The sequence below is a fragment of the Rhopalosiphum padi genome, chromosome 2, assembly GCF_020882245.1.
Source record: "Rhopalosiphum padi isolate XX-2018 chromosome 2, ASM2088224v1, whole genome shotgun sequence".
In the NCBI taxonomy this organism is placed as follows: Eukaryota; Metazoa; Arthropoda; class Insecta; order Hemiptera; family Aphididae; genus Rhopalosiphum; species Rhopalosiphum padi.
Genome location: NC_083598.1, coordinates 2960860 through 2988625, shown reverse-complemented (window position 1 = coordinate 2988625; position 27766 = coordinate 2960860). Strand labels below are relative to the sequence as shown.

General features: G+C 27.6%; 1 protein-coding gene across 2 annotated transcripts in view; it reads right to left on the bottom strand.

Annotated features, from left to right (window-relative positions):
• Positions 1-15124, bottom strand: part of LOC132920080 (choline transporter-like 2) — a 46580-nt gene extending 31456 nt beyond the window's left edge. For both annotated transcript variants that reach the window (XM_060982143.1, XM_060982146.1), the window contains exon 1: positions 14877-15124. The gene's annotated coding sequence lies outside the window, so the exon portion shown is untranslated. The remainder of the gene's footprint in view (positions 1-14876) is intronic.
• Between the last annotated feature and the right edge of the window lie 12642 nt (positions 15125-27766).

Genomic DNA, 27766 nt, shown 5'->3' with positions numbered 1-27766 from the left:
AGTTATTATCAGTTTACTGAATCGCAATGAATACGACCTCGTTAGAACCACGGGCTACTGCGAGAATAGTATACCTACAATGACATATTGTATACGCAACCTTCCGACTACATCAATGCGATTGAGTGATTCATCCGCGATTGTCGGAAATTTCCAATCATCATATTCGTATAAACTATTATATTACACTTCGTATTCCAATATATGTACACGAGAATAACGCATAACATACAGGTTGATTAATCAAACACGCTCAACCACTTTTTATTCAATAATGCAGTTATTTAAAATCTGATTTTTCGAACATTTTAAATATATCTGTAGGACATCATTTTAAATGTTTGAGATTTGTTTGTATTATCGAGGAAGTGTCTTGTGGAGGTTAGGCCACTTATCGCTCTATATTGTTTATTATTAATATTACAACAAGTACCAAATCTCAAATGACAAAAACATTGTACTACAATACAAAACTAAAAACAGTACAAAAGAATATTCAAACATGGAATAATAAACTACTGTCCAGATCTAAAATGGATAGACTAAACTATTACAACTCGCCTTCGAATAGGACTCACATTCACAACACACAATATTATCTCATGGCTAAAAATGACCCACCCATATGTGGATCATGTGCAGTGGATTATACTGTTAAGAAGGTCTTAATAGGTACCAAAAATATGAAGGTATAAGAAATAAACAACAGAAGAAGCGTTGCATAAGGATCTTTAATCGGAACCTAATGTATATAAACAATTTCTCAGAGCAAACTAAATTATACAACTTAATTTGAGTGCGTTTATTCTAAATAAGTTAAAAAAAAAAACAATTTTAAGGTGATGACCTTAGAAGCCATAACAAAGAGGAAATAAAATAAGTAAAAAATAATAACATTATTATATTCTATTTAATTACCTATTAATTATTTAATCAATTATTCTTATCTTATGTTGTATTTTTAAATATTTTTAGTTGAAAAAAAAATAGTCAAATCGTTATTGCCTAAATTAATTAATATTTTTTTTATAATTTTATTCATATAAAAAAAATTATCATACTTTTATTTTTTATAACTGCAAAGAAAACAATTATTGTATTAATATTGTAATCTTTATTATTATTTTTTTCCATAACTGGCGAACGAAAAATCATCAAATTAAAACCATTAATATTTTAGTATATATTTTTTCGTTTCTTTGTCAGATATTATGTATCTACGTTATACAGACACACCGTAAACAAAAAATATATTTACGGTACTGCTGACAAGGAAGTCTATTTTATATATGTCTTATACTCGTAATAATCATAATATATAGTATGTATAATATAATATTGCATATACAGTGAATACACATAGCAACGTATATCGTGTAGTATTTATTCTTACGTGACATCCTGCAAAAACATCAAAACTGTCACGAAAAGTTCGATGGACGCACGACGGCGAGGCAGAACGTCGTGAAAATATATAACAATAATAATGCATCCAATATAACAAGGTTTAAGTCACCTATTATAAAGTATGCTGTCTACGAAATTATTTTTCAATAATTAGTCAACGCAATCGATATCGTAATAGTGGGTGGTATAATAATACTTTTTGAAAAAACAATGATTATAATAATATATAGGTAATATAACACAACAGACGACAAATTTACGATATCTTAGTTTATTATGACGTATTATTATCATTGTTGTTGTTTATTATTATTGACTATATAGACGTAAATAATTATATATATATTATATTATTGTGACCTCGTATTATTGCTATATCGCGAATCATGCGATATAGTATATGACTATAGTGTTTCGAAATTCGATTAACGCGTCTTCGATAAAGGTAACAACTTTTTATCGTTATTATTGTTCGAAAATCGCAGTTAGATTGGCATTCATGCCTAATTACTCGCGAATAAATGTCTCTAATGTAGTAGCTAATGAAAAACAATTATTTCGACGTAATTTTCCTCACAAAAAAAAAAGGTCATCAAATCAAATACGACATTATAACACCATTATACCTGTTATAATGATATGTATATGCCAAATAGGTATACCAAACGATGTGTCTTGGAAAAGACAATAACAATTTTTAAAGGTCGGCACGTTTTAACACAATATTGGTTAAAGAAAAATCAAAATTAAAAAAGCGAATAGTACTAAAATGTGTACTAATACAACATGTAGGCGTAATAAATTGTAACATGGAATTTTAAATTAATATTAAATCCATATATGATATCAAGACACATTGTTTTATCATCAATGTAAAACTTTGAATACCGTTCCTGGTTAAAATAGTATTACTATAACTAATCATTGTTAAATACTATTTTAAAATTGATAAATAATCCATTCAAGTAATAGCGATTTCACGGTGATACTGACAATATCGGTTGCAGGAATGTATAATAATAATAAACGGTTACAGGACAAAACTTTAATTTATATATCATATTATTAATAAAATATTATGCAATTATAATATTATTCTGTTCTGAATGTTCTGATAATACGAACAAAGCGTAATATTATATTTTTCCAACTATATCTATTCACAATAAGAAAATTTAGTTTTAATTTTCTATTGTATACATTTTATTGTACATATATATTTGAACATTTAATTGTGCATAAAAATTTTGATTTTATTTTTTTAATATCCTTAAAATTTACATTAATTTATAATACCAGTGGAGTTTATATGTTGTAAATCCAACCCTTACTCGACGACCTGTAATTTATTTATTTATTTATTTATTTATTTATTTATATATATTTACGGGCAAAGCCCTTTACAACAATTGAACACAGGACAATACAAATTTAAATACTATATAAGTTTAAACATGATAATAATTCAATAATAGTAATAATAATAATAATAATAATAATAGGTAATATAAATTAGTAATAGTAAGGTAGAACAATATTTCTTATTAACAGTATTTCAATATTAAAATATATTATGATAAATGGTACTCTCATTGACCTGCCGCATCATGCGATCAATAGGATTATTTTTGCCATAATTTGTAGTGTGCGTAGAAACTAAGAATTTAGTGGAATTTACATGCGACCGATACTAGATTTAGGTACAACAAATAAACGACGTTTTCAACACACTCACCGTGCACTACCCATTATGTCGTATATACGTACACGTAATTTATCTAAATACTACTCGACGGTTTATTTTTTAATATTAGTGTGAAAAATTTCGTTGAACGAAACAATGGAATGACGAAAAAACCCAACGAATCACCCGAACATCCTGCAGGCAAAGGACCCCCGCCACAACTATCAAAATATACGATATAATAATATATTGTAATGTAAACATCACGGTAATAATACGATATTCCGTCCGGAACGAGGAAACCGATTTCACGCGGACCATCGTCGTCGTCGTCGTAGTCGGGTTGAACAATCTCGGCGACCGGTGGCGGGCGGCGGCACTATGCTCTCTTTGAAACGCATACGCGTGTCCTTAGAATAGGTCTTCGTTTTATTTTCTTTATTGTTGTAAGTAACCGCACACACACACGCACACACACTCACAGATATTCAATAATAATAATCCTTGGACGCGATTGTGTCCCTGTACACACAAAACAGTATGAAGGAAACGACGACGCAGCACGTTCAGTTTTATATACACCACACTGCCGTTCACACATTGCCTCTATCCATGACAATAAAGTATGACGCTACTACGTTACTATAAAGTATTGTATATTATTGTATTTTATATAAATGTGTGTGCGTGTGTAGTGTTTACGAGTCATGTATAATGCATAATAGACATACATTACAGAACGGTCGGAAACGTACAGAAAATCGTAATCGGAGAAAAGCGGTGGACGTTTTAGTTTCAATGAAATATTGTTGCGTATTATAATACGATATTATGGTCATTTAAATTGAAATTGGGGTTATATAGACACAAATTGATTTTTAAATTAGGGGTAAGGGATACAAATTGTTAAAAAAAATTAATAATTTATTATTTTATTAACAAATTAAGTACATATAATTATATAAACATATACTAATACGTTTTTTTGAAATTATATGTCCTGATTTTTTTTTTGGTGTGGAGGGGAAGGAGGGTTAAACTTCCCCTCACCACAACTATCAATTTACATCTATGTACGAGAACTTATTATAGTACCTCTCAAGACGTCTCAAATTCCCAACTTTCGAATTTCACAATATTTGTTCGTATACAGTGATGCACATACGTGTAATATGTATAATGGCTGTTCTTGAAATGTCATCGCAACAGTATGTGGCGTGTGTTGGATTTCGGAGAAAACGTATTCATTACGGATGTAAATAATAATTACATCCAAAACTAAAACGGGTTTTGCTTAGGCCATAGGAGATTGAAACGTGCTGTATTTAAACATATATATACTACCGGCTGATTAATTTAACGGAACATTTTATTTCAAAAACTGTTAATGTTTTTGAAAATATTATTTTTATATAATTTTAAATCATTGAAAATTAATTTTAAAAAAATTATATTTTTTAATATTATTTATCGTTATTATTTGCAAAATATTTTATCTTTTTTTTTATTAATAAGATACATTTAAAATTCTTTATTTCAAAGCAGAATTTTATTTGGAGTACTTTGATGTATAAAAATCGAATTTTGGAAGAATATATTTTGTCAATTATAACTGTAATTTTCACCATTACACCACTCAAAGAAACTATAATTATATATTAATATATAGGTATAACTAATAATAAACTATAGTCGAAAGACTTCAATAATTATATCGGTGAAGCTATAATATTGTCTCTGAATAAATTGTTGTAAATTAAATATGACTGTTCAACATAAACTGAAGTTAATGAAACATACTTTAATTATAATATTTATATAATATTACTGGGTCTTATTAAATTTCATTAAGTTTAACCTTTCACCTAATTTTGAGTATTACTTTTAGTTCTATTTTTTAGAAAAAATATCATGACATTTTGTTTTAAAAGTTGGTTCTTTAGAGTTTAGGATCAGAAATAATCTAAATACTTTCTTCTAATTTCTTAATTAGAAAAACTTGCTATATCTGAAAAGTGAATTATGATAACTGGTGTATTATCGCTTTGCTTTGACTATAATTTTCAGTAAAATATGCAATTTTTTTCAAATATTTAATCGTATCATTTAAATCAAACTATCATTTTGTTGTAGTTACTGCAATTACTAATTAGTATGATTCGTAGACTATTTGCAGCAATACAAAAATACGAAAAATAAAAAATATTTAGTTGGCAGTAGAATATAAACTCACATGCTCTACACTAATATTAGTAATATTATAATACATGTTAAGTCATATCACTTGGAAAACCAAAACGACACGCGTCGTCTGAAATTGGTTGGTATACATTCGACTAGCGTAAAATATTTCTGTTCCATTGTTATTATATTGTAATTATATCGTATTATGTCACGTTCGTACATAGCAGGAGACACGTGCAGGCAAATTATACAATAATATTAAACTCGTATAGTCAGTGACTGATTTATGAGTCGGTATGCGCGTTAAAGTTTCCGCAGGTGATTTAATTTTATCGTTTTTACCTATATGAGCCGTTGTATTTCAGCTATTATCGACTCGGCATGATTATAAAACATAAGCACAAACTGCACGCTGCAGTCGTGGGTTCGTTTCGAATCGAATCGTAACCCCATCGTAGTTGCGAGCTTGATCGATACATTTTCGCGGATTCACTGTATAAGCATATTGCAATACGCGCGTGTTATACGGTAATTATTATTAAGTTTTACATTATATAGCTAAATAACGGTGAAAAAATATATGTTTAATACTATTTTGTAAAATACTATTTTATTTGCGTATTATACTATTGTATGCTGTACGTGTTGATAATATATAGAGTAATTCATACTAGATATAGGTACTAAACATTGCACGCCCTCATCTTTTTTAAATAATACATTTATTTAAATTATGATTTTTGTAATTTTTGATTATATACTTAAACCATATTTCAAATTCTCGAGATTTTTTTATATTACTTAAGAATAGTATCTTGTAACGATACAAACTTATGCTTATCAAAATTTGAACGAGTAGTTTCTCGGTTATTAAAATATATTTTATACTAAGATAATTTATTTAATGTCTTACTATTATACTAATTGTTGTACTGTTATTTTAATGTTAAAGGGGAAATTTGTATATTTGTAATAAATAAATAATATGGTAAATGGACATAAACCTCCCCCCCCTAATGTTTTCAATGTAGTCGAGGATCCCCCTCAATATATTTTTAATGCGGACCTTGTCTACCCATTTTTTTAAAAGGTTATACTATTTAATATAATTTTTTTTTTTTAATAAAATATAAAATATACAATATTTTTTTATTTTCATATAAATATAATAAACTATAGATGTATGTATAATTTATTTTTGATTAACTGAACTAATAAAAATTGCTATTAAAATAATAAATAAATATAGTAGGTAGTTAGCTAAAATATTGTCAAAATATAATATATATAATTAATAATAATAATATTAACTATTAATAAAAATGGCTAAAAATTTCGACATAAAAATGATAAATTAAAAAAAAACATTTAATTTCTAAATAGTAAGCTTTAAATAAAAATTGGGGATAAATGTTCACATAAAAAATATATCGGTGGAAGGAGGGAAAGTCCTACTATACCGAAAACAGTTGAAGGAAAATGTCCACGATTCGATAATATATAGGTGATCTTTAAAAATGATTTTAAAGAAATACAAAATATATTTAATAATATTAGATCTAATATTCATTAAACTTACTCGAATAATTTTTACAAATTTTAAATGTTGGTAGATTATAATATTGATTACTAGAATTTTTAAATATTTATTTTGATACAATGATACACCAACATTTTTTGAAAAATTATTTGTTAAATAATTTTGTCGAAAAAGAAAGCGGTTCTTATTTGAAAACAGATATTTGTACCTCGAAAATATTAAAATTCACTTAAGTAGTGCAAAAAATCTGGTGAAAAATTCTTTAATTTTAAATAACTGCATTATTGAAGAAAAAAGAAGACGAACGTGTTTATTGAATCAACTTGTATATGACCGCAGCGACGCTAATAGAAAATGTATTGGTCCGACGTGAAGGGCAGGGCTTTTGTTGTTTTTGTTCACAAGTTGCGTCAATATATACAGAATATGCAGAAACTTGATTTTATTTTAAGACGCTACCTCCTCTCCTATACTATCGATTATTATATAGTACATTAATTGTTTTATACATAATATTATCATATACAACTTGAATAAAAAGGTAATACCTAGTTTTCGTTAGTTGCAGTAGTTATTTTGTAGATACGGATTGTTGGAAATTGAGATTTTTTTGAAATTGTATATTATATTTTAGATATATGGTACGAAGGCTTATCATTATACCTCTACCGTTCCGAACTTTGTTGGTGCGCGATCCTATTTCGTTTTAAAGATTATATTATTCCTATTACATTTACAAGGTATCAATATAAATGAATAATGAATAATAATATATGATATATAATAACAATTCGACTAGGTATTATTTTGATTAAATGATATACGCGTATATTGTGTACCGTTGGTGACTATTAATCGCATAGAACTAGTTACCTACCTATTGTCAAATGCGACACGTGCGATATTAATACATTATTATAATTTTTTTTATCATTGTAAAACTGTGCAATACATGACCGCGTTGGAAAGTAAAACAAATTTCTAAGGCGATCTATTGTGTCTGTTACACATACATTTTCTATTTACATAAATGTCAACGACTCAGTATAGGTATACTACATGTATTATTATGTATATAATATTAATCACATCATAAATCGTTATACCGTTGTATATACGATGTCAATACGTTAATAGTTGTTCGATCCGACTGGTTTGTTGGCTACAGCTTACCACGCTTAGGTAATTACCCATACTATAGTGTAAAATCCTAAACATATATTATAGAAGTGATACATTTTTTCGAAACGACAATAACGGAAAAAAATGTCATCAGAAAACACCTTCTTGATTCAAAACAAAAATTGACGATAATTATGTTGATATTTATTACTGCTCGTTTATATTGAATACATATTATTGTAGAAATTCCAACACACGTATAACTTGCCCCCGAGGGTATTAAAGTAAAAAAAAAAAACGCATAAAGGACGCGCGTATGAAACATATTAAGAAAGGGGAAAAAAATCAATGTTCCAGCGACCCTCCAGCGAGTCCCTTATTATTTGTAGGTATATAGTTTTGTTGTGTACACCTTACATGTATATACTACACCTGTTCACAAGCCTATAAATATATATATATATATATATATATATGTATATGTGTGCAGTCGATTTCGGTTAAAATATTCATACGATGAGTTTAGTTTTTTCGAAAAAATACCGTTTTAGACTTTCTCCCTACCGGTTACCACCGTCGCCACCCTGTTTCTATCATCGCGAATCCAGCGTTTAATTATACGCACGCACCGCCGCAAATGACTGTGGCGATTTACCATTGTATAAAATAGGCTGAAAGTCGTCGCGATTCCAAAGCCGTTGCATGTCCGGGGGACCCTACACATAAAATAATATATAATAAGTCACTCTACGCAAAACACATCACACGCACACAAACGCGCGTTAGGCATAGTTTTAAGGTCTAAAAGGGGTTGCCCGACTATAGAAATAATATACGGAAGCACGAAACCTGCAGCGGAGTACCTATACACACACACATATATATAATATAATTCTGTCCCGCGTATATGTAAAATAACGCGAATAAGTGTTTTCTGTGCGGTCTGCTGACCAAAACAATCCACAATATAACGATAATAAAACACTAATCGATATTTTCTGCTACAGTGTGTGTATCAACACTGTTAGCACATATTACAATGTGGGGGAGAAAAATTCGGCAATACATTTTCATACATATTTACAGTATTTACACGTCACGTACGTTATACATATACATCGTTTCATTAGTATATACCTAGTAGTAAATTGTTTAAAATCAATGTGGCAGCATTTTTATCACGAATGAAAAAAAAAATTTTACATTGAATGACCGACCATGGTATAATATAGATTTATATAAACGTAGAAATGTCTATTTTTATTATATAGGTACGTATGTGCAATTATAATATAATATTGTTTTAATAGGTATATTTTATTATTTTCATCAATACGAAAAAAGTCACAAAACGTACAAAACCATTAAATAAATATAATATACATTATTACAAACTAGTAATTATATAAATTATATTTGAACTGATTTAAACGTAGTGAAATAGTGTGTACAATACATACAAGAATTTAGAATTTATAGTTTTGTCGATTTTATTTTTTGAAGGGGAAGACAGCAAAACTTTTATCACCGCCTCTGACTGTCAAGTCTTACATACATAACTGATGTATACGATTGTAGCATTATTCTTTAAAGAATTTTGAGTATTTTGGTGTACAAATTTTAGATAAATACCACTAAAATAATTTAACTAATATAAATGTAAAAGTGGTTTGATCATGTTACTAATTAGTTGTTTAGACGTAAAGAAGAAATTGAACGCTCGCGCATGGACGGTCTATACCATATGATAATGTAACGATATATATAGTGTATATAGTATATACCTACCACCATCACTGACTGTCAAATACTACAGCACTGCACGTGTGTCAATATAATATTATATATATATATACACCTCACAAAGAGGCACCAAAACACCACCGAGTGCATAATATATGTAGACATTACAATTGCTGGTAAACTATTTCATAACAATAAAATTATGATAAAATTTAGAATTATAGAATAGACAAAATATGAATTTAAAAAATATATACCTACTATTGCGGACAATATGTATATTGTATAATATTGTAGTATAAAAACTAGTAAGTAAAAACATAAAACACTAATAAATTTACAAAATATAATTCCATATGTACGTGACTGGTTATATTTAAAATAACAATAATATATTTAAATATTTTATACTACAGTCTACAGATTATAATTAGGTATTAATATTTAATTTAAAATATGTACGTATTTTAAATTATAATCGACACGTGTTAAAAGTCAAAATTTAAGTTACTTAGTAGCAAAGCTAACGGCCAATGGGAAATAATGTATGTCCACTTTGAGATTATTTTTCATATTATATTGTATTCTTATAGATGTAACTAATTGTTAATATCAAAGTTATAATTTTATTTTATTTGTTAACCTATTGTACTTGTTAAGTCAACAAACGTCGGTAAATGTTCGTATTTTGTTATATTATTATTTACTATTTAGTAAAACTGCAAACGATCATCACTCGCCAACAATGGTGGTGAATGTCAACATTCACCGGCGATTGACAATATTCACTGCTATTCTTAGCAGAATATTATTTTCGTATGCATTATATTAATACTATTATACTAGACAATAAAAGGTAATATATAATATTATTATTATTATATAATGCCTGTATAGTCGTTTGTAAAAGTCATCGCGGTTGCAGTGAGCATGCAATCCACCACTGCCAACGATTAAAAATAACTTTTATATATATTATTTCACTATGTATTATAAATTATAATCAAATCTTTTTAAAAATCTCTACGTTAAATCTTTTAGTAAAATAACTTTGACGTACGGGACAATAAATATCAACGAAATGATGATTTTACATTTTTTTAAATAATAAATGTACTTAATTGTTAATTTGTTATAAACTTGTAGTATTAGGTATATTGATAGTTGTTACATTGTATAATGTCATTATGTCATCACTCAACAGTAGTTTTGTATATAATTTTTTTGTTTCATTCGTGGATCATACACGCATGAATAATCTCTAACATTTAAATATAATGTAGCAGATAGAAGAATGGTATTATATTATTTATTATAATTACCACTTTTCGCGCGCTCTGAAATGTAACGATGATGATGTGCGGTTACAGCAGAGTTTATAAATAAATCGCTCGAGATGTTTACTGCGGATGCGTTTGCATATGACTCCTCGGAAAAATGAACGAATTGTTTTCCATACAAAATATAAATAGGTAATATAATCAAAACGGTTTTATGACAACACATAACCGTAATATTGTGTTCATTGCCGTTAATGAGTTCAATTTCGACTTCGCCATCGAAAATCTACATGATGAATGATATGAGTACATGATATCTCCCTGGATGGTCTCAACATTAACAATTCTGTGTTAACATATTGACAGATAATCGCTGTAATAATAATACTACACCTAAAATGTGTTTGTATAGGTCACGCGATGACGATACGCTCCTGTTGTAAAGCAATAATGTTTATATGCGACCACCAGAGCACATTGACCGCGCACGTTGTATTGTTATTGTTGCAGTACAACAATGTACATATCATATGCATAATAATGCTCTTAACTGGAATATTACCGATGAGAATATTGAAATTCACGTATTTTACTCTACGCATAGTCTACCTACCAGTTCGATATCTATACATAAATTACTAATTTCCATAAAAAAAAAAAAAAAAAAAAAAATACAGTCACCGCAGCTGTATAATAATAGTTTGTATGTATATACTGGGAGGAGACGGAAGTTCGTATCGTTTTTTCCCCCATAAACATACATTTTGTAACGATAGTTCTGGACAAAATGCACTTGTATATTTTATATACACTGTGTAACAGAAAGAGCTAACAAATGAAATTAATTAATGTGTATAATAATTTTTGTTAGTCAATACAATTTGTCAGTTCTTTCAGTCTATCATCATACAGCACATACATAGTAATTTTTCATTTAATCTACACTACGTTTATGGTTTAAAATCATTGTTTTCAGATCACATGAAATTAATATTATATTTTTAAATGAAAAAATATACATTTTTTTATTATTTCCGATTTATAGTAATTGAACATCGAATTGGTAGTTAAATTATTATAAATTTTTAAGTTAGTTAATATTTAGTTAATTAATTTAGTAAACGTTAGTTAATTGAACGTATAAGCTTCTAAATTTTAGTTAAATAGAGTACAGCTAGTGCACAGGAGTATTTATTATTATGTCAAATGCTAATATATACGAGTACATTTTTTTTTATCTAAACGTTCTAAACTTTCAAAACTGTCGTTAAATTTCAAACAATGTAAAATGAAAAAAAAATGTTTTTAAAAACATACGATTAGAGATAATCATCCAAAACGACCAAGCAATAACTTTTACCACCGAATCGGTGTCTTAAAATATTTAAAAGCCATAATACTATTATGTCGATACAAAGTGTTTGTATCATTATATTAATTTGTTAAATGTAGGTATGTGGTTTGTCTGTTCGTCATTAACTTTCAATATCGGTTTACAAATCGTTTAAGATATAAATTCTAAACAATTTCTGGTGACTATGATGGTAGTATCAAGAGTTCAAACACTTAATATATGCATTTAAAAACGAGTACTGTAGGATAATAAAAAATACCTACAACATGCTACTTACACACGTTATAAATCATTATTATAAATCAAAAATCGTATTTTTGTTGTAAAAAGTGAGATTATTTAAAATTCAGCCTGAGACTTCGCTATAAAGAACGACGACTTGTTTAAAATTTAGCGAGAAAAAATCATTAAAATTTTTCAACTGAATAAGATTGAAAGAAAGCATGGTACAAAAATAATTGTAAAATCTTGCGGACAATAATGTTGACATATTTATAGAAAAAAATCTTACAAATACAGTACAATATTGTCGTTAAATTATATAGATATATTGTTTGTCATCGAAAATCACAACAGTGAGAAGATAAACACGCGATTTTGTCGTCGTTATTAATATAAATTGACGTTTCAAAAAAGTCACATTTATTGCATATAAGTCTTATACACGAATATTACTGTAACGTTATATGAGTATATATATAAATCTAATCGATCGACGTGAATCTTAATCATAAAGCTATAATAAATCATTTTCTATATCGAAAAAGCCACACACGGACGTTTGATATAACAAGCGTTCGTGTCTTATACTCTAATGCAGTAGCATAATGTATTTTGGGGATAGTCCAATTACGCTTTTTGTATTATATTATTATTATTATGACCTGCGAGTTCGTTTCGACCCATTTGGCCGAGTCTTTGAGCAGCCAATATCATCTGTGGCGAAGTACACGTCAAATAACAATTAAAAGTAATTACGACAGTTATTGCTTTAGAACGCGTTTGTAAGTCCCGTTCGAAAAAAAAAACAGTTTTTCCTTGATCCGGTAGAAAAAACTCGTTCGATGATGGTTTATGAAATTATATATTATATAATAAACATGCGCTAACACTAACAATTTCTCAAAATTGTGAATTTTATAAGTCTTTTAATGACAATATTTGTCATATTTGTATATTTCATGAAAACAAAACAGATGGATACTGTTGTGAAAGTGTTATTAATTTATATAACATGTCAAATATTGAAGCATATAGGGTATCATTTTTATAAATAACATCACTGAAAGTTAAAATTAACGAAGCAGACTAAATTGTTTGAGTTATCAACTGTTGTTAACTTAAAACTATAATTTAAATTGCATGATTGATATTTAATTATAGGTATATATGAAAAAAAATGTCTAAATATTTAATGTTTTAAAATTAATAGAAAATATTTTGTTACAGGTTATGAAATTATAATTACAAGTTATCATTGAAATAATTAAAATCTTAAAAACTGCCATTATAAAAATACCTAATATCTTACTTTTTATATTTATTAATACAATTAATGTATCATTATAATTATTTAAATAGTTATGTAAAATCATAGTTATAAAATCAAGTTATAAAATCATTTTTTTAGCTAAAAAAAATTAGAGCAAGATCATAAACGTTAAAAATAATTATGCTGTTTAAATTAATATTGTATTTATGCAAAAACTGTTTGATACCTATTATAGATTGAACACTAATAAATAAAAAAATTTAATAGTATTGATGTATTTTGTGGGAGATAAAAATGGCTAAACAAAAGACACGTAAAAACAGTTACGATCGCAGGTGGTAAAGAACAAAATATTTTTGTACGTACATTTCAATAGCTAAAATAGCAGGTTTGAAAAGAAATACCTCGAGCCTGCAGTAAAGTAGGTATACTCATTAGTACATTACAAGTTTAATGTCCATACAGTTTGTAACTTCCGAGTTCCGAAAAATGTTAATAATAGTTGAATAACATTAACAACATATTATACTAAATAACTAAATACCTATTTAACGAGCGCGTATGTTTATATCGCAGATCTAGACAGCACCGAACAACGATCAGGTATGAAATAATAATTAATAATAATTTTAAAATTTTTTAAATCGTGATTTGGTCTATGCAAGCTATAACTGCAGTATATAAATACATTCTCATCATCGCAATTTATTAAATTTATAAGAAGCTAACTCCTCGTTAATTTTTAACACAGTATTATGCATTATAAAATATCCTAATTCTGTATAAGTACGATTTATTACTAATACTATCAGCATGACAAAATTTGAATCAAATATAATGTACCACAGCATATTAAGCACGACTTTTATATTACAGTCGAGTCGCGATAATTCGAAGTTGAGGGGAGATAAAAATTCACTTCGAGATATCTAACTCGAATTTATATTAATTTATAATTCTAGGAGAATAAAAAAAAAATCGAGTTGTCAAGTTTTTCGAGTTATCGTGACTCGACTGTATTATTCTATAAGAGTTTCAGTGAATAATAATACATAAACCAAAGTATTTACCTTAAATCGGTCGGTGTGACAAACACGGCTAGGCTCAGGCCGATTGTGGCGCGAGATCGTGGGGACGAAAAAATGTTGTCCGTAAATTTGATGTTCACAGCAAAAATAAAAAATCCCGTTGCCGTCGACCCGTTAAAATTTAACAATAATATTGTTATCATAAATATTATTGCCGTTATTAGAATACAAACGTACACGCGCGCGTTCGAACGATCGACTGACGCGGTCGCACGCGGCGCTCAAGAATATACACGCGCACGCACACACACGAAGACGCACGCATGAACACGGTTAGTGGTAATAGTGGTAGTGGTAGGCGGCGGCGGTAGAGGTGGCGGCGTGACGGATGACAATGAGACAAAGACTGGGCGACGACGACGGTTTAGCGATACAGTTTTTATAAGCCGGTTCGCGGGCGTGACTCCCATCGCGGCAGCAACCGGACCGGTCGAAAAAACGAGACGTTTCCGCACAGAGAGCTTTATCCATACGCGTTACAGAGTGTGTAACATAAATCACTTAAAAATGTAATTAACCGTAATTATTGGTATAACCAATAGGTGGCTAATGACTAATGAAATATGTATAATGAGTAAGACTGATTATTAGTTTAAATATATAATATTATATAATCATCACAATAAATGTTAATTACTCTGTACATAGTTGTAGTATAGATCATACCATTCATACCTATATAATTCGTTTCTATAAATAGGTATACTACCACCTTGATACGCCTTGAGCGACTTTACAAAAACAAATAAAAACCTAATTCAAATCGTTATTCACAATTTTTCCGCGGTAAATAATATCAGTAACATAGCGAAGAACGGCAAAAAATTAAATAAAAAAATAACAATGCGATTAAACATACGTAGACCAAACAATAACGCATACTCGCGTATAATTATATGATACGCACACATTTATCTCAACGAAACGCGAAATGCTATGATTTTTGTTTTAGTATATGCAGAATAATGAACTTCATCTTTGTCACTAAAAAACGTGTTTTCGTATATAGACGTATATTATTGTTCCCGTTTTGCGGACAAAAGCGTAATGCTCTACTGCAGTTGCATTAACATTATATGCATCACTGCAACGGTGCATGTGCATATATTTCCGATGCGTAGCTATATAACTGCGCAAAACCAACGTGTTTGCATTGTTTGTATCTATCTTATAGATATATAATATATAGTATTTTTATGCTGTTGAACTCGCAAGTCGTGACAATTTAAAAAATGTATAAAAATATTAAACATTTCTATAGGACTTGATTGCATTGCGTTGCAATACTGTGGTCAGTATCTATATATACTAAACACCAAACGTTTTCTTTAAATTCAAGAATTTATAATTTTATAAAAACCATGGACATTTAAAACTCATGTTGTGCATTGTAAATCTATACTAAAATATGTTTCACGAATATATTATTTAATTTAATAATTTATAAGATATGTATTGTATTATTATAAACCTACTATAATATTATGGTTATTTAAATTCATTTTAAATTTTAAATTTTTAACCTTTTTAACTTTTAACTTTTTTGAACATTTAATATTTAAGTTTATAATAATTCAACATTAACTAACTAGATTTATTTCTAATAAAAAATTTTTTTGTACAATTTGGGCTTATTTAATTTTCAAAGTTTATTATTAATCATTTTTATATCAATTAATTGAAAAAACGCGTTTAAATAAATATTATACTATCTTTACTATATAATGTAGGAGTTTAAAATTTTTAAACATTAATATTATTCTAATTATTTATTATTTCCCAAAATTTCAAGCAAGTAACAACCTATTATTAAATGTACTCGTATACGTTTCTTAAATAATTTGACATTCGTTAATAAGAAAATATTTCGTTGAATAAGATATATTATACATATTTTTCTTAGGCGAATTAAAATAATTTTTATCATAAACGATGTAACGTCTCTAAATAATAAAAATAATGCACAACAGACTGATCCAAGCTGTGTAGAATCTTTTATCAATTAGTTTGAAACCAAAAACGGGTGTGAAGCCAGGTAAGTCTTGTTTTATGATTAGTAAACGATGAACAATAGGTAACTCGGCAGGCAATTGGACACCAGCAACTCAAGAAACTGGAGATTGCCCCGTTCAGTTATCAGCTAAAAATATGGTCAAAGTGAAATTAAATCCAAAGGTGGATGGGATTGTATACTGGAGTTTTCCGGTGTAAATGTACAAAATATATGTCAAACGTATTTTTAATAAGAACAAATTCACAAGCGTTTACAACTAAAGAAAGATCATTGGTGGATCAATAATACCAATCGACAAACGTGTATGTATCATGGAGTAGTATATTCGCCATTTAATGATTACTTTATGATGGTTCTCGCCACTAGACGAACCCAGTCAACGTAAGCCGTAAAATCGGTGAGTAGAATTGGACACATACGGGAAATTGTCGAAAAATTGTCGGTTCAGTGATCTCACTTAGTTATATTTATATATATTACGCGAATACACGATATTCAGTCTGGTTGAACGCTGTTAAACTGATCTTTCTACGTTTCTAATAATCACGAACAGTTTCTCTAGAACTATTTTTAAATACTAATTTATATATAATAATATTGAATTGGATATGTAAGTATGTTGGTAATGCTTGGTATACATACATGAAACCGAAATCTGCCCTATAACTGTAGCTGTAGATAGCAAAAAGCCGATAGGTAAGTATACTTTTTAATTTTTATCGACAGCACATTGATTAATGTTACACAAAATCGAAGAAAAGTTGTTAAATTAAAAAAAACTCATGATATAAAATGTATCTTTAAAACCTTCGTTATTTATGTAAACTTATAAAATAAATACCGTGGAACTTCGATAAGTCGAAATTCGAAGAAAATGCAATTTTTTTGACTTAACGAGGTTTTCGACTACCTAAGATTTTCGAGTTATCAAGGTTTTAGAAAAAAAATTCGATTTACAGAGTTTTTAAACTGTATGTACGTAAATTATAGTTTTTAATTATTATATAATAATTATAGTTTAGACATATAATTACACCGTGTATTGTTATTGTTATTGTTTTAAAATTATTACTAAAAATGATGATAAAAAAAAAATGTGATTAAATAATTGATAATTTTTACATTCGAAACCACCGTGTACGTGTTAACCGATCGATTGCAACTGACAATACTGAATGTAGTGAAAATAAATCGAATGAAAAATACAATAATAATAAACATAATAAACGCAATTAGATTAAAATATCGAAATGCAAAAGCAGATTAGACAAATGATTATAAAAATTTTCCGTCATTATCTGTCTATATTCGGAATTCAAAACATTCGAGTTATCTATAATTTTTCTTTCGCGTAATCGAGGTTTCTTCAAAGGAATGACATTTATTTTGACTTATCCGGGTTTTCGACTTATCGTGGCTTCACTCTATATTCATTAATAAATATTAAGAGGACGTCATACCTGCATTTGTTTTTTCTGTCTTACGAGCGTATAACACATAGCAAATTTTCGTTCAGCAGATTCAATTTTATGCTGTTAGCTTTAATATTAGAGTCAATTTACCTATTATAAAACTTAAAGATAATAATATTATCAAGGGCATCTCATAGGCTTTTATTGATATTTTAATTTTTAAGCGAGATACGAGCATTTTAAAATTTTAACGTTTTACATAACTCACTTAAACATTAAGATATTATTAAAGCCTATGAGATGCCCTAGATAATATTATTATCTTTAAGTTTGATAATAGGTAAATTGACTTTAATATTAAAGCTCACACCATAAAATTGAATCTGCTGAACGTAAATTTGCTATGTTTTACGTTCGTAAGACATAGACTACACATGTGGGTATGACGTCCTCTTAAATACTCGCCAGAACTCTTATAGTTATAAGTATTTCTTATTTAACGGTTTCCAATGTTTTCATACATAATGTATAAAATACAGTGGAACTTAAATTATGTGTAAAACGCCAGATTAAAGCCATAACGAATAATCAAATAGACGGTTAAATGTATAATTTAAAAAAATTGATTTTTCAACAATGATACATAAACCCAGACACCCACATCATATTTTTGGCCCTGGTACAGAACTAAATTCGAACCTCTTTTAAATAACAATTAATTGTTTGACATAAATATACCTTAAATATTAGTTTTATGTATAGATTATAAGAGAAGATATAATTAAAAAATGAAATATCAACAAATGATGTGTATAGGTATCCCTTAAAAATTTAAAACGTGTGTAATATTATAATATTATATACATAGTACCTACCATTGATTATAAATACTATATAATTATCATGGTAAATAGTATTTATGATTAATGATAGTACACACTAAAAATGTATGTTAAAAGTTAAAATCTCGAAAAAAAAATATTAAACATTTGTTAGGTAAAAATGAAAAAATGTGATTGTAATAACCAGGGATCGGGACTTAATGTGCTTAAAATCTTAAAATTATGTGCGCATACATATGCACTAAAAAATATAAAAATATGCGCTTTAATATGCATTTATTTTTAATTAAAAAATACATACTTATTCAAATTTAATTTTAAAAAAAACATATCTTGTACATATGACTAAAAATTTATATATTATACATACTATATATTATTAAAAAAAAAATGTTAAACTATTGAATGGGAGGTCTTTGGATTTTTTAACATTCAGCATTTTCTATATTTAGCAATTACAATTTATATGTATTAAAAAATAATCATTTTATAATTCTAATTATGTACTTACCTGCGTTAGGTAAGTAAAAATAATATTGTCTTCAGAGCTAAAAATAAAATGGGTTCCCCATAACGCTATTGATTATCGCCTTATCGGTATTATTGTCGAAAAAATCATGTAGATAAAATTGATTAATTTACTAAAAATATGATTTAAAAGTAAATAATTAAAAATTATTTTAAAATATGTAATAAAAATCAATAAATCTTAAAAATATGCATTTGTAGAAAAAAATTCCAAAATATGCAAACATATGCACAATAAACTTTTAAACTTTAACTCCAAACACCACAACACAAATTTGTACCGGATCAGATTTATTCTATTTACTTTCCGAACAAATATGCAAATGCATAATGTCCCGAGCCCTGGTAATAACTTATACTGTAAAGTAAGTTTATGATAAACCACTTGACTCGGCGATCATAATCAAACTGATATCGAATGAATTTATCACACATTGAATGAGTGTATTGTGCTGAATTATCGAATTCTATATTCTGTAACGATAAATATTTTTCATTTATTTTTGAGTAAGTCGCTAATCGGCGAAAAGTTCCCCACTATATAATAATTTATAAATACATTGCTCATATATACATACTAATAATAATAATAATTTTTATTTGACATTAATTTAGAATATATAATATACCGTCTTGAGTGTATGGCGTATGCATTACGCTAAAATATAATATTATAGTCTTTATACGTATATGTATACAAGATGATTAACCTGTAAATATGTTCACTTCATTTGTTTATTCAATAATGCAGCTATTCAAAAGTGAACTTAAATACCATACTCGTATCCCAAATTCTTGGGATTTTTGGTGCAATTTAAAATGGAAATATAATTTATCCAAATAAATTTAAAAATATGGTCCGTAAGTAAGTTTATTTAAAAATTCAAAAACAGAATTTGAATCAACAAGATGAAAATGGGAGTGTACAAGTTTGGTGAATCACTCGATCGTTCTTTACAATTATTGTATGAAGACAATCATAAATATTAAATATCTTATACATCAAAATTGTCTGCGTACATGACATTATTATTAACCACGAATGTCGTCGGGAAATAATAATTGTCCAATCAACTGCTAAAATATGTGCACTAAAAAATCAATTATTATTCATATAATAGTCGTATGTGATGTAGGTATGTATGAATAGCTACACCGTTAAACGGGAACTGAAAATCAGATACATGAAGCCCACAACAATTTAAGTCAATTTTAAGACTAATTTACGTATGATAATAACAATTATGTGACTGCAGCGACTGTTTATAGCGTGGGTTGAATAACTAATATGGTAAAACGCAAACTGCAGGCCTATCGTTATAATATGACGACACGCATTATGTCTACGTATGCGATATATGTATACATAAATACATGAAAACTGCAGTACTGGAATATATTATACTATTGTAAATAACTTGTCCTCAGAACGGCCATAAAAGTAGGCTGCTGTAAAGTGTTCGAGTTCGTAGGGACTTAGATACATAATTGAATATCCAATAATGTGGTCAATGTATGTCTCTACTATCTATGTTTAAAAAAAATATTGTGGATTCAATTCGGAGAAATTAAGACTAAAATTATGTATCATGTTAAAATATCAGATTTCTTAATAATAATTTCCCTTATTATTTCACGAGTCTTAAAAATGTTGCTAGTTTATGTTTTTGAACTTTTGTGTGTATATTAATAACAACATTGTTAGAAAAAAAAGATAACTCTTGAGCCTCCACTGGGTTTCCACTCAGTGAACCTACCGCATTTTGATATTGGAAAAAATATATGACCAATTTATTCATGTTGATAAATAACTATCAATTTTCAACAATACTTGTCATCGTAATCATCCGAGAAAGATATTATATATCGTGTAATTACTAATTAGTAATTTATCACTATTTACCAACTATATTTTAGTTAAAGTCACGGACAATAATTGTTAATGTCTATTATCTTAAGTTAATATTCTACTATGTTGAGTATAAATGGGAGACATGAAAAATAATTTATTTTGTTAATTTAATTAGCGTTTAACACATAATAAGAAACACTAATAATACAATAATACTGTACTAGGTTATATACAGGTATATACATAAGTCACTGATATCATCATTGTTATGATAAGTGTTTTAATGGGGGAAAAACCATTTGATTGTAAAATTTTTAAATTTTAATATAAAATTATAAAAATGTTCCCACAAACACTTTTGCATGACGAAAAAAATATACGATATACCTATGATAATATTACTTATTGGCGTATTATACAAAAACACAATTACGTCCACACGGCGTTGTGTGTAGGCTATTTCGCTACACCACCGTCGTGAAGTCAATATTACCGGTATTTTACAATTTTGGCTTATTAAAAATTTAATTACAGTAAATTAGTGTGATAATATTATAAATTATTATAATACAAGGCAGTATAACATAAAACATAATATAAGCAAGTGGTTGGTAGTGAATTGGTAGTTTTCGTGCTAAGCGTGAAGAAAATCACAGGATAAGATTGTGTGAAAAAAAATCGGAACTTTCGTCTAAATATGTTTTTGCGGAAATTATCACATATAGTCAAAGTCAACTATCAAGAATATACAATCTTTAAAAAAAATTATGAAAGCTTAGAAAATAACAGATCTAGCAACATAAAATTCGAATATTATATTATGTAACACTATTAAATTAGTATTCCTAGAATAACTCAAATAAGTCCTAAAACCACGTTACATTCATACTCATCTGTTATCCAATATACCAAACGTAATATTTTTAAATGTTTAACTATTGAAAGGACAAATTATCTATTTTCTCGATTAATAACTATCTACCGATTTTAAAAATCTAACAACCATATAAGCATATAACTTATACTACAGTCATCAATACAATTTTAGTGAAAAATGCCAAATAATGATAACGGATAATATAACTTTTATAATATTCACTATTTATTTCAGATGTCTCTATTATCAGGGACGTGCCCAAGGTGGGGTTTGTGTCTGGATCCCTCCCATTAATTGACAGAATTTAAAATTCTTAAAGTCAAACCACTGATTGTATAATACGTATTTTTTACATGTTAAAAATGTTACCGGATATGCCCTTCCTACTATTATAAGGAATAGTTTCCCTCATCCATATTTATATATTAATAATTTTCACTTATTAATGACTATAAAAAATGTACTTATTTGATAAAATATAAAGTTTGTAGAAATGTTCAAATGTATTTTTCTAATCTTAAACAGTCATAATAAGATATTGCAGTTTGTTCTTATTATTGATTTATATCCTACGTATTGTAATATTACGTGTCTATGAATGATGTATATCCAACGTCATTTAATAATTAATCTACTGCTATTAAAAAAAAAAATCATAAACCGTTTAACGTTTTTTTCGTCGTAGTCTAATGAGTAATAACAAACTATTATTATTACTTTGTAAACTTTTTATCGTAACACGTGAAACTTGGTACATGGGTACAAGTTTGTATTATTTTAATATAATGCATAATATTTTTATTCAATATTATATAGTTTGGGCCAAACACGGTGACTCACAAAGTAAATAAATGAACGGTGATCCAAGCCAATGAAAAAAAAACTGTATTGTATAAATATAAGTTTAAAAATAAAGACGATTAAAGATTATATAATATTTTAAATTTTAATACTACATTCCATAAAGTATTATGTGTATATTTATCTATTTAAATGATGTCTTGTTGATATGTAGTTAATTAAATATTTAAATATTCTCTATTATTTGAAAATATTTCGAAAAAAATTAATTATATGATTTTATGTCATTATGTATATTGCCTAGTCTTATAATTTGCAATTGATAATAAATAATTTTCAATAAATTAATATTTTTTTATGGAGACAATATGTCCCAAATGTTGTAATGCATTCATCTAGACCAGCGGTTCTCAAACTGTGGTACGCGTACCACTAGTGGTACTCGAAAGACTTCATGGTGGTACGCGGAGGGCCGTTTTTGGATAATAAACCCATTCAATTATTTCTTCCAATTCATATCTTATTTTAAAAAACTAATAAATAAAAAATAATTATACTGCAGTTGTAGTATTTTACTGATTTATTATTTAAAATAAATGTATTTAACTATACAATTTGGAATTTGGATCGTTCTATTTTTAATCATTAGTGGTACGCGACTGATTGATAATATAGTTAAGTGGTACGTAAAAAAAAAGTTTGAGAACCGCTGATCTAGACTCAGTTATATCACTTTATCATTTTTAAACAATAGTCAATATTCACAGTTAGGTTAACCTAGAAGCTAAGGCACTAGAGTTCAAGTTGAGTTTAGGTCAAAAAACGTCTCAAACTCTCAAATGATGCCTAAAACATATTGTAATAAATTTGTATGACTTTATTATTTGTATCTATAATATTATGAACGAAATGTGAGATATCCAAATGTGTTGTCTTTGCCTTTCATACAAAAGTATTATATACAATTTGCGTCCATCAGAATCCATTTTTTATTGTCAGGCTTAATATTAAAATTTTACAGTAAATTGATTCGATTTTTAAATACTAAATACTAAATGTATTGGATATTTATAAAAGCGTTTAGTAAAAATAACGAAAATCATTATATACATTTATTTTACATTATTATAAAATAAAAAAAATAAACGAAATTTTATATTAACAATATCGATATTAACAAATATACGCTTATGTAATATGTTATAATGTACTCATACATATATATAAAATATGAAAATCTAATTTTTTGACGCAATAGTCTAAAATGGAAATTTAATAATGGTTTTAATAAATTTCCAATGTTTATTACGGTGAAAATTCGTATAAATTTACACGATCACTCCTGAAATAATATGCGTGTACGCGTGCATAATCAAAAGTTTGGAAAATTGTAGGAATTTTTAAAATTGGCATGGATGACTAAATTATTATATTTTTTTATTTGGTTAAGTTAAATATAATTATTAATAAATGTTTATTTTTATTCATTTTTTTAATACTTTACTGTTGATAATAATATACATTGAACACTATATTTATAATTGGCTATACAAAGATATTATTTTATAATATTTTATGCGTATTAATGATTATTAATAAATATCTTCAAATATTTTAGTTAAGATTTTAAGTTTCTGTGGTTATTCATTTTGAATCATAAAAATAAAAAATGAATATTTTCAAAAATGTATTTAATATAAAAATGTTCGTTTTTCTTTAAGTTTAATTAATTTTTCCAAAATTTAAATAAAGTAATGTAAAATGTTTACTCTTGACTACCCAAAGTACCAACTAAATTTAATTCGCTACCAAAAGCCACGCCCAAAGTTAAAAATTAAAGCATTTTCACTAACTTAATAAGTGATGTCACACAAACAAAAAACACATAATTGAAATTCATTTCTCCACTCAAAAGCTAAAATTCAAAAATAATATTATCTATACATAGTAAAATTATATTATTATTACGAAATATTTTAACGAACTCCTTATGACCTGCATGCCGCTGATGGTTATTTCTTTGAATAAAAGTATTTATATAAATAATCTAAGATATTATGATCGTACCGTTTATGGGAAGTTTCAAAAATACCATTTTTATAATGCATCGCATCGGCTGCTGCAATCCACGAATAGGAACAGACACGTGTGTTGTACAGAATAAAATATGTCTAATCAGTAAACGTTCGGTGGAACCAATCTTGTGTTTGTGCATAGTTCGGATAGTGTTACCATTAGGTTTTATATTCCAAAACACTAAGGCCATGTTGAAGACATTTTCGATTTTCGTAGTATTTTTTTAAGACTGTGTGATGTTACGTAATGATAATCTACAGTTTTCATTAGTATGATGGTAGCCCCCATATTTATGATTTAATAATCATTATACAGCTAAAGCAGAATATATTTATGGACATATTTTAGTCTGCTGCGAACTGCAGTGTATATATCAATTATCAAATACTTAACAATAAAGTTTTTTTTTATTTATTTAACAAAAATTTTAATAGCAAAATGTTTGCTACACGGCGCACTAAAACTAGGTTCATTTAAAATTATATGGACGTTGATTAATAAAAAATAAACACTCGAGTTGTTATACATTTATGTTTATAGAAATTGCGAACATTTTCCTATCAGTAAACGTTTATCATATATATATAATATATAATTAAATGTACTTCCTATTAAAAAAATATATTTAAAAATAACAGCTATATATTCATAAAAAATCATAACTTATTGCAACCAATAACGCATGGAGCCAACACTAGATACGCAAAAAATCATTTTTACATAAAAAAAAAGTAAAAAAACCACAACAAGCAGATATTTTGAAACAATTGGTACCAAACTATACAATAAATTACCATCTTATATAACAAACCTCCCAATAAACTTATTTAAAAGGAACATTCTACAGCGGCTATTGGATTCTCCTTACGAATTAAATTTATAATAATATTTCTGTACTTATTTTCAATTGTTAATTCTATTATAAGTTACCTAACTCAATTTGTATACACCTTAAATCTTCATACGCTTATTTCTTTTTATATATTTTCGTTTTAACTATATACTTGTAATTTATATGTAATTATTATATTTTTGAACTCCTGGGCCCCACACGAGTCATCTCAGTGGGGCCCAGTATTCATATGTATATGAAATTAAATTAAATAAATAAATAAATATATATATATATATATATACATATACATGCACGCGTATAATAATAATATATTAAAGGTTTATGTATTGTAGCTGGTATATTTTTTAATGAACGTCAACATTTTTATAAAATTATTTTCTACTTTTTAGAATATTAAATTTAAACCATGACCCGTGGATTGTATTAAAAAACGCACTTATTCTTATATAAAAAAAAAATACAAAAAATATACCTTATACATTTTTTCATTTTTTAGTATAAAAATACATAACATGTGACCTGCGTGTGTAACAAGTACTCGGTAATGGTGGCTCTATCTGGCGTCCGCTTCTGCAGGTATATTTAAATTGCTGTAATCCACTATCGCGAAAATGAAACGTTAAAATATGACTCGTAGTAATGTACTATAATGTCTGAAACTTAAAGTAAACGAAAACGCCTGAAATACGCAATATAGGCAATAAATAAGGCCAAGCAATCCATACAATATGATGTTAACTTATTTGAATGGTTAGAATAATTTAATATTTAATTAATAGACTTATTTTAATTGCTTATATTATTGTTAAACTACATAATTAAAAATGTTTAATCTTTACATTATTATAGTTATTAAATAATATTATTAAATACGGTTTGATGACGATTATTTATCAATTATTGTAACGATATTAATCATAAGCCCACGAATCGAGTTAATGACTGAATTTTACATGTATAGATAAAGGTAGGCACTAAATTATAATAAATATTATAACGCCGGCATAACTCGACCACTGATTAAACAATCAGCTTCAAAACCGTAACGATAAGTGCAAATGATCACGTGTGTGATTTTTTTAAAAACTATAATAATTTCATAGTCATAGATTCGAACAAATACATTTTGGCGGAAAAGGGAACATGTTTTTTAGTCGTATCCCGTCCCGCCGCCAATTAATTCCCAAACAGCCACCTGGCGTTATAACTAATTTATTTTAGTAAATTATTTTTATTATTATTACACATATACCTGTAGACTATTTTCAACCGTCCTGCAAAATCGACCGAAAGTATGTGGTTTTTCGCCGCTACAGTTGTAAGTTTCAGCACTCCGTGCTATAACACACATCCAGTGCCATGACTAGACTACTTTGAGGCCTGCGCGCAAACCAAAATCTAGAGGCCCTGTGTGGCCATATTATAAATTTTTTTGAGGCCTGTGGCTTGTGGCGGTGCACACTCTGAACACCCGGTTTTTACGGCACTGCACACACATCAGCTGGAGATTTTACTGACGAATCCTCACAATAATGTAATGTTAAAACGTCATCGCGTTTCACGACGAGTATTATAAACCTCTGTAATATCTATATATAGTCCAGAGACTGCGTA